Raw genomic sequence first — 8,352 nt, 5'->3', positions numbered from 1 at the left:
TTTGTAGCTATTATACGATCTGTATAACAGGTGATGTAAAATGTATTTTTGACTGTGGGGTCATAAGAAAGTTTGAAAGCTTCTATTCAACACAATAGAGAAACAATGAAATCATCAATAAACTACTGTTCCCTACCTTCATCAAAAATTAAGTCCCCAGGGGTACCTGGCTGGCTCAATCAGTAGTGCATTGGAGTCTTGATTTTGGGGTCTTGAGTTTGAGCCCCATGTTGGGTGTAGAATTACTAAAAATAATGAATAAGCCTAATATATATATATATATATTATATTTAATATATATATTAAATCCCCAAATCAAGTCTTCCTAGAAAGTACGAAAAATATTCCTTGACACAGAAGGGTTCTATAGTCGTGCCCTAACCCAAACCTTAAACCTTCAGAAATTTTGTGTTGCCCAAAATCATGTGAAGAGTGTTGGCAGGTTGGCCACATTAGATTCTGGTCTATTTCTTAATGCTTAGTTTACCTGTCGCACCATAATTATACAGCCTGCTAGAACCACAAACCTCAAAATGCTCTGTGCTTCCACTCGCCCGGCCTTTCAAACCTTCCTCTGCATCCTCGGGAGCTCGTTCCACAGTCCAGCCCTTCCACAACCCTCACCTCCTGGCATTCAGCAGGCCCTCCTCTCCCACAGTCCCCTTCAGGGGAGGCTGTTCTTTCATGTGTCAACGAGTGTCGAGTGTCCGGTACCTTCGAAGCACCGCCGGGGGCAAAGCACCACGAATGTGGGAACCAAGAGTGACACATGGGGTGTCCTGAGCTGGCCCTGGGCCCGCGTCCTTGCAGGGACAGAGGGCAGGGAGGACAGAGAGGGAGCCCCGCGTCAGGACGAGGGGAGCCGAGGAGCAGGGCCTCACAGGAAGTTTGGAGTCCGGCCCAAGAGCCGTGGGAAGCCACCGCAGCTCGTGGGGCGGGGAGGAGGATGACAGTCGCTGGGCAATTCTAGAGGACGTGGGTCGTGTGGCGGCAAAAGTGAAAGCAAGGGAGGAGGCCGAGGCAGTTGAGGCGTCTGAGCAAGAGCTGGGGCGGCCTGCTGACCCCACGGGAGGCCAGTCCGCGCACCCTGGCAGGGGGAGCGCTCAGGGAGTCTAGGGTCTGGGGCTAGACGGGGTCAGCGTCCGCCTTTCCCACACCTCCTTCCTAGAAACTTCCTAAAAGTCTTCCCTTTCTGCAGAACTGGTTTCTTGGAACCTCTCCGCCTCGTGTCCATCAGCTACCTGGTCCTCGGAGGAGGGCTGGGGAAGGGCTCCTCTCCCCCCGGGCCGAGCCACCTCTCCGGGTCCCGTCACCGGGGCAGCAGCCGGCCCCGGCCCTGGCCCTCTCAGCCTTGACCACGCTGACCTGCCACGCGACCCCGGCCTGCACAGACTCGGGCACGTCGGGGCCACACCTGCTTCCTTCCACCCGACGGGGACCTCTCCTCCTTTGGCTTTCCTCGTCGAATTCCGCAGCCGTTCTCTAGGCTTCTGGGGGCTCTTCCCTTCGCCCGTCTCCCGCCCGCTTCTACCCAGCTCTGTCCTCACCCCACCTCCAATCGCTGTCCTGTCGCGCTCCCGCAAAGCCAGGCCTGTCCCTCCCGCCGGGACCACCTGGGCCAGCCGCGGCCTTCTGAGGTTTGGGCTGGTTGTCTCTACGTGGACTGCGCCCAACTCCTTTGCCTTCATGTCTCTGTGATTCCTAAACCATGGTAAATTCCCAACCATGCACACCTGCAGCATCCTCGCCTTTCATTATATCTTCAGGACCTTTTTTAAAATTCTACTAGCCCTTTTTCTTTTTTTTAAGATTTTATTTATTTATTCATGAGAGACACACACAGAGAGAGGCAGAGACCCAGGCAGAGGGAGAAGCAGGCTCCACACAGGGAGCCCGACGTGGGACTCGATCTCGGGACCCCAGGATCACACCCTGAGCCAAAGACAGGCGCCCAACCGCTGAGCCCCCCAGGCATCCCTAAATCCTACTAGATCTTAATTAAGCCTGAGAGGAGAGGAAGAACCATGTCTGACTCTTAACTTTAGTGTCAGCAGCTAGTAGTGCTTGCCAGGCAATTAATACGGTTATGTGGTAATAGCGCATTTTAAAAACTGAAACATTAAAAGTAATTTTTGAATTGAAAAGTGAAACCATACCATTAGTTCTTTCACCAAACCTACCTAGTTTGTTATCCTTTGTATGTAAAGATTGTCCCTCTCGGAGAGTGATATAAAATTGGCTTAACACCAACACAGACTGATTTTACACTGATTGACCCTTTTGACCAATGACATAAATCTGCAACCTATCCGGTGGATGTTAGGATCTATCGAGGGGCACAGAATATCTGAAACATGGGCCATTCTGGGGCCCCTGGGCGGCTCAGTGTTTGAGCATCTGCCTTTGGCTCTGATCGTGACCCCGGGGTCCTGGGATCGAGTTCCGCATCAGGCTCCCCTGCTTCTCCCTCTGCCTGTGTCTCTGCCTCTCTCTCTCCCTATGTCTCTCATGAATTAAAAAAAAAAAAAAAAGTTTTATGTCATTAAAACTACTGATAAAGACTGGCTAGTGTGTGTCAGCATGTTTAAATGTAAGGTCTCAACAATGAAGAAAATCTGTTACATGTAATTATGATATTATTAATCTTATATAGGTATCTTTAAAAAATTTTTTGTCTAAAAAAATCACCAAGTGTATTAGTCAAGTTAAATCCTTAAAAACAAAAAAGGATGACTTGCACCTTAATGAAATAACAAAATACTTGCATTTAGAAGTGCCTATACTCTCCTCAATTGTATCTTTTATGGCTGACTTTCGTGTACTTAGAAAATTGCAGTCAAATCCTAAATATAAGCAACAAATTTTGTTTTCCTTTCTATTTTTTGGAAAAAAATTAAATGGCCACCTGCTAAACAATGAGGAGTCCCAGAAAAACTGTCATCAGATAATAAACACAAGCAGTAGAAAACTGTGGCACTTTTGTTTTAAGAACTTTAAAATATTCTCAAATTACCTTCAATATCTCAGTTCCTTCTCTAAGCAAGTCTAATACTAAACTGCTTCAGCAAAAACTCCTCAGTAGACTGTAATTCACCAAATGCAGTTAAATAACACTAGAGTTTTTACTCATGAAAAGATCATTTCCTATTTTTCCTCTCAAGTAGTTAATTTGAAAACAAATTAAGCTACACCATTTATAAACAACATTGACATCATTATATAATTTCCATTTCTGAGAAAATCCTATTTCCTTTTATCTACTTATTAATATTTATTAAGTAAGAATGCCATGACAGGATTAACAAAAAAGAGTCAAGTGTTTCTATAAATTATTACATTTTGGGGAAACAAAATGAGGAAGGTGGTAATATTTATACTAAATTTCCTTTATATTCATCTTTCCAGTGGAAACTATAAAAATAACCTGAATATCAGAGATAGAAAATAATCTACCTTTTCATGTTACGAAATTTGCTTCCCTCAAAAATCTTTCCCTCTGTGCGAATTCTACGTATTACCACTATTAACTGCACGCATCGAAAATGGCAAACAGCTGAGCACAATAGGATCCCCAGCGCCTAACCGGGGAATCACAAATAGGACATGGAAAGATTCTGTAAAAAAGAATGAGTAAAAATAGAAACACCTCATTCCTACATATTGTCAGCCCTCTTCTGCTAGTCAACCTCTTTTATGTAACTCAGGCAGGTTAGCATTCCTTGGGCCATAGGCCTGACTTACTGCAGAGTAATTTCCTGTTCTCTGGTGATAGTCACAGTCCTGAGAGGCAAGCAGGCAAGTATTTTTATATTTACAGGAAGAAGTAATCTAGAAAGGTTTAGCAGTTTCCCTGAATCACACAGCTTAAAAGTTCTGGAGCTGGGACTTGCTCCAAGAACTCGAGCTTCTGGACTTGTAGGCTTGATCTCTAACCACTTATACTGAAAGTTGGTGCCAGGCTGGAGAGTGAGCACGTATGAAAGTGTCAGGGGTCCAAAGCTAAGCCTATGTTTGCATTCTCTCTCTTTAAAAAAAAAAAGAAAAAATTTATTTACTTGACAGAGCGAGAGAGCACAAGCAGGGGGAGCAGCAGAGGGAGAGGGAGAAGCAGGCGCCCCGCTGAACAGGGAGCCCGGCTTGGGGGCTCAATTCCAAGACTCTGGGATCTTGACCTGAGCTGAAGGCAGAAGCTTCATCGACTGAGCCACCCAGGTGCCCCTACATTTGCATCCTTGCTCCACTATTTCCAGTGTTTCTCCTTTGGAAGTGTCCTAACCCAGTTTGCTCATCTGTGAAAAGAGATTAAGGTTATTTTGCCTTTCAGTTCATCAAGAGAATTAAATGAGGCAAAGTGTGCAAAATCTCTGGCCCTAAAGTAGATGTTCAACAAACGTGAACACCTAAGAGCCACAAACCCAAAGGGCAATTTCTACGACCAACCCCGGGGTTCTTCAGGGCTGTGTATTAGTGCACTCTCTCCCAGTACGGCAGGGCACACAACAATCAGGGGGTTCCCTTGCTTTATTCAGCTCCCAAATCAGACATTCCAACTGATGAGACTAGAGTCGCAAGTCACACAGAAGCCACTTTTCCTAAGAAAGGGAGTCCTCCTTCCTCCACCTGTATCCATAGCTGCCACTGACCTGAAGCAGTAACTGCTACTCACTCCTTCTGCCGTAGCTGCATGCTCCGCAAAGGTATTCAGAAAACGCATATGAAATAAGACCTGTCTTTAAGGGAGGAGTGCTCTTTTTTAAAGAAAAGGAGTCTTGGGAGTAAAAGAGGGATTAGATCTCTCTTCCTTGACTAATTTATTTTTTTAAACGTTAACTTATATAAATGTGAAATTAACATAAAATAGGGAGTTTTAGTTAACTGCAAATAGATTTATTCTCATTAAAGAAATTAGGCTAATCTTAAATTCTGAATACCGTACAATAATCCTAAATCTATCACTACAGGGTCCCAGAAATGATCTAGAATACACAAGAATTATTAGAGCTTTGAGTAAATAAAGCCTATAGATACCTCCATATTCCATCAGCAATTTAAGAGTTTTATTTTTAGGGGGGGAGGGGAAGCAGAGGGAAAAGGAGAGAATCTCCAGCAGGCTCCCTACTGAGCGCGGAGCCAGATGTGGGACTCAGTCTCATGAACCTGAGATCATGACCTGCGCCGAAACCAAGAGTAGGACGTTCAACTGTCCCAACCACCCAGGCACCCCCATCAGTGATTCTAAAAAGTAGTTAAGTTCCTTCGGTTTACCAAAGTAGTTGTTAGATAAAAACAATGATCAGAAATAAAGGGTAATGGGCTTGAAAACAAGCTTAAAAATTAATCAAATCAGATAAGCCCAAGAGTTTTTCTAGGAAAGTTTCCCACTTTAAAGATTAAAAGGTATTATTATAGTATAAAATATATATATACTATATATAATATATATATTATTTAAAGATGCAGTTTCTTCGACACTACTGACTGAATAGTTCTTTGTGGTGGGGGGCTGTCCTAGGCACTGTAGGACGTATACCAATATCTCTAGTCTCTTCCCATCAAATGCCAGTGGCACACAACCTAGCTCCAAGATGTGACAACCAAAAAATGTCTCCAGATATTGCCCACAGTCCCCTTGGGGATGAAACTGCTCCTGTCTGAATCACGGATGTAGTCACTGCTCTGGTGTCTCTACCTCCACAAGACCTTTGTTTAAGTGCAAATGTACTCCCTGGGACAGTTAAATACTGATTTAATGGTAACTATTAAGGCACCTGAAGGATGAGCCCTACCCATCCCCCTCCGCCCCGTAAGGTGGCTGCTATAAGTACTGCTTTGTAGAAGAGATTCAGGTTCAGGAAGATGAAGGAACTTGTTCTATTTGGTGCCAGAGCCAAGATGTTTAAGTTGGGTCTAACTATAATGCTTTTTTTTAAATGGGTCTTTCCATAAGACCGGAGACCTCTGAAGAAATAAGGCGTAATAGGAGGAGTAGAGTCAAAAACTAAACAGAATGAACCCACAAGATTTAGATTCATGAAGGGGTTTCACCAACCTTAGGAGACAGCAGGTCACTCCCTTCACCAGATCTCTGTTCTTTACCAGTGTTATGAAAATACTCCCACCTAGGGCTGGGGGCGCGGTGGCGGGGGGGTGGTGGTGAGTGACATAGATGAAGGGGATTAAGAGTACACTGATGATGGGCACAGAGTATAGACTTGTCAAATCACTGTATTGCACACATGGAACTATAACATTGTATGTTATACTAGAATCTAAAAAAAAATTTTTAAAGAAAATACTCCCACCTATAGCACACAAGTACCATGAGGACTATGACATACAAGCGTAATAATTATCATCAGTGATTTTTTTTTAATCCTCATGATTATCAGCACCCTAAAATCTCTTCCCCAAGAAGAGATTCACTTGACTACCTTCTTTGAGTCTTTGTTCGAATGTTACCCCTTCCAGGGCTTCCCTATCTGGAAGAGCACCCACCTTACTTTCGCTTTCTGGGCCCTTTGTTTTTCTTCATGGCACTTATCCTACCCTGCACCATAAGAAGCATTTGTTCACCTAACTCCTCCACTAAAATTTAAGGACACTTAATTTGGTTCTCTTTTCACCTCTACTCACCTAGAATAGTTCCTGGCACACAGTGGGCACCCAGATGCTGGCTCAGTGGATTAATTTTTAAAAACCAACCGATTGTGGTGTGGGGTCCTTGGCCGCATCAGCTGGTAGAGTGTTGTGACCCTTGATCTTGGGGGTTGTTAAATTCGAGCCCTATGTTGAGTGTAGAGATTACTTAATACAACTTTAGAAATAAAATCTTAAACCCCAAACCAAAAACGGTAACTATGTGTGTGGTGATGGATGTTAAATAAACCTACTGAGGTATTGATTTCACAACACACACATGTATCAATCAAATCTTATGTTGTACACCTAAAACTAATATAATGTTATATGTCAATTAAAGCTCAGTAATAAAAAGTAAACAAAAAAAATGCAGAAATGAAACCAGGAAAATTAGGAGTTAGGGACCTGTGGAAATGATGGGTTTTGATTAGAGATGAGAAAGGAAAACCAAAGAGAAGGTGTTGGAGCATTGGTGAATGTTTTAAACATTCTAAAACATCTTTTCACTGAGACAAGAATCAGGACTACAGAAGATTAAGCAGATGAGTTATTTGCTAATGAAAAGTACATGCCACACTACTTCTCTGTATTGCCTTCCTTTCAGCTTCTAAGACTGATGAGATAGATACATGGAATAGTTTATGGAATGAAAAATCTACAAATCTGCAAATTCCAGTACTAACTAATCGCTTATGTTTATATGGTGTCCTTTTATGATGTAATGATTATCTATATACATTTTGTCTTGCTTGGGAAGCAATATGTTAAAATGTGTATTAAAAAACATATTTAGCTTAATTTCTGATCACCATATAATACAAAATACTAATGACTAATGTGCCTAGTTTTACTAATTATTAGCAAAAGCCTTCTTTCCCATATTCTCCTTCAACACCATTTAATGCTTAATCTAACACTGCATAATCTCTGGATTTTGTAGTTGGTAGATTATGAGTTGAGAGATTATGAGATTAAAAAGTAGCCAAATGGATAGGGGAGTAACTTCAAGACAAAGCAGTTGTCCCTCCAGTTTCAACCTGGATGACAATATAATTGGGACCCACATGAAGAAGAGCAATGAGCACCATAGTTTCCAACTTAAAAAATTATTTACCTAGGGGAGAGCTTCTGGTAATAGTAAAACATTCAATTTATTTTTATTACAAAGGCAATTTTAAATGAAATAAGCAAAGCGCAACTATTATCAAAACATTTCATCTATTCCTAATTTAAAATCCAGTGATGGTGTATTTGAGAAAAAATTAAAACTAAAACTTATTTATAAATTAATAAGTTAATAAGCTCCAACCAACCTACTGTTTTCTTTCTCCTTCCTTCCTTCCTTCCTTCCTTCCTTCCTTCCTTCCTTCCTTCCTTCCTTCCTTCCTTTTTATTTATTCAAGAGAGACAAAGAGAGAGGCAGAGACACAGGCAGAGGGAGAAGCAGGCTCCATGCAGAGAGCCCGATGCGGGACTCGATCCCGGACCCATGGATCACACCCCGAGTCAAAGGCAGATGCTCAACGGCTGAGCCACCTAGGCATCCCTTTTTTTTTTTTTTTTTTTTAACCTACTGGTTTCATAGAACAAATGGCAGAGAAGAATAAGAGAATTTTGAAGACATCCATTTCCAAAGTTTAAACTAAATTTATGATTTTTGTTCTATTTAAGTACACTAAAGTGACCATTTATAAAGAATAATTCATTTCACAT

This window comes from Canis lupus, chromosome 7, assembly GCF_003254725.2.
Source record: "Canis lupus dingo isolate Sandy chromosome 7, ASM325472v2, whole genome shotgun sequence".
Lineage (NCBI taxonomy): Eukaryota > Metazoa > Chordata > Mammalia > Carnivora > Canidae > Canis > Canis lupus.
The sequence above is the reverse complement of the archived record's forward strand: the minus strand, read 5'-3'. Positions refer to the sequence as shown.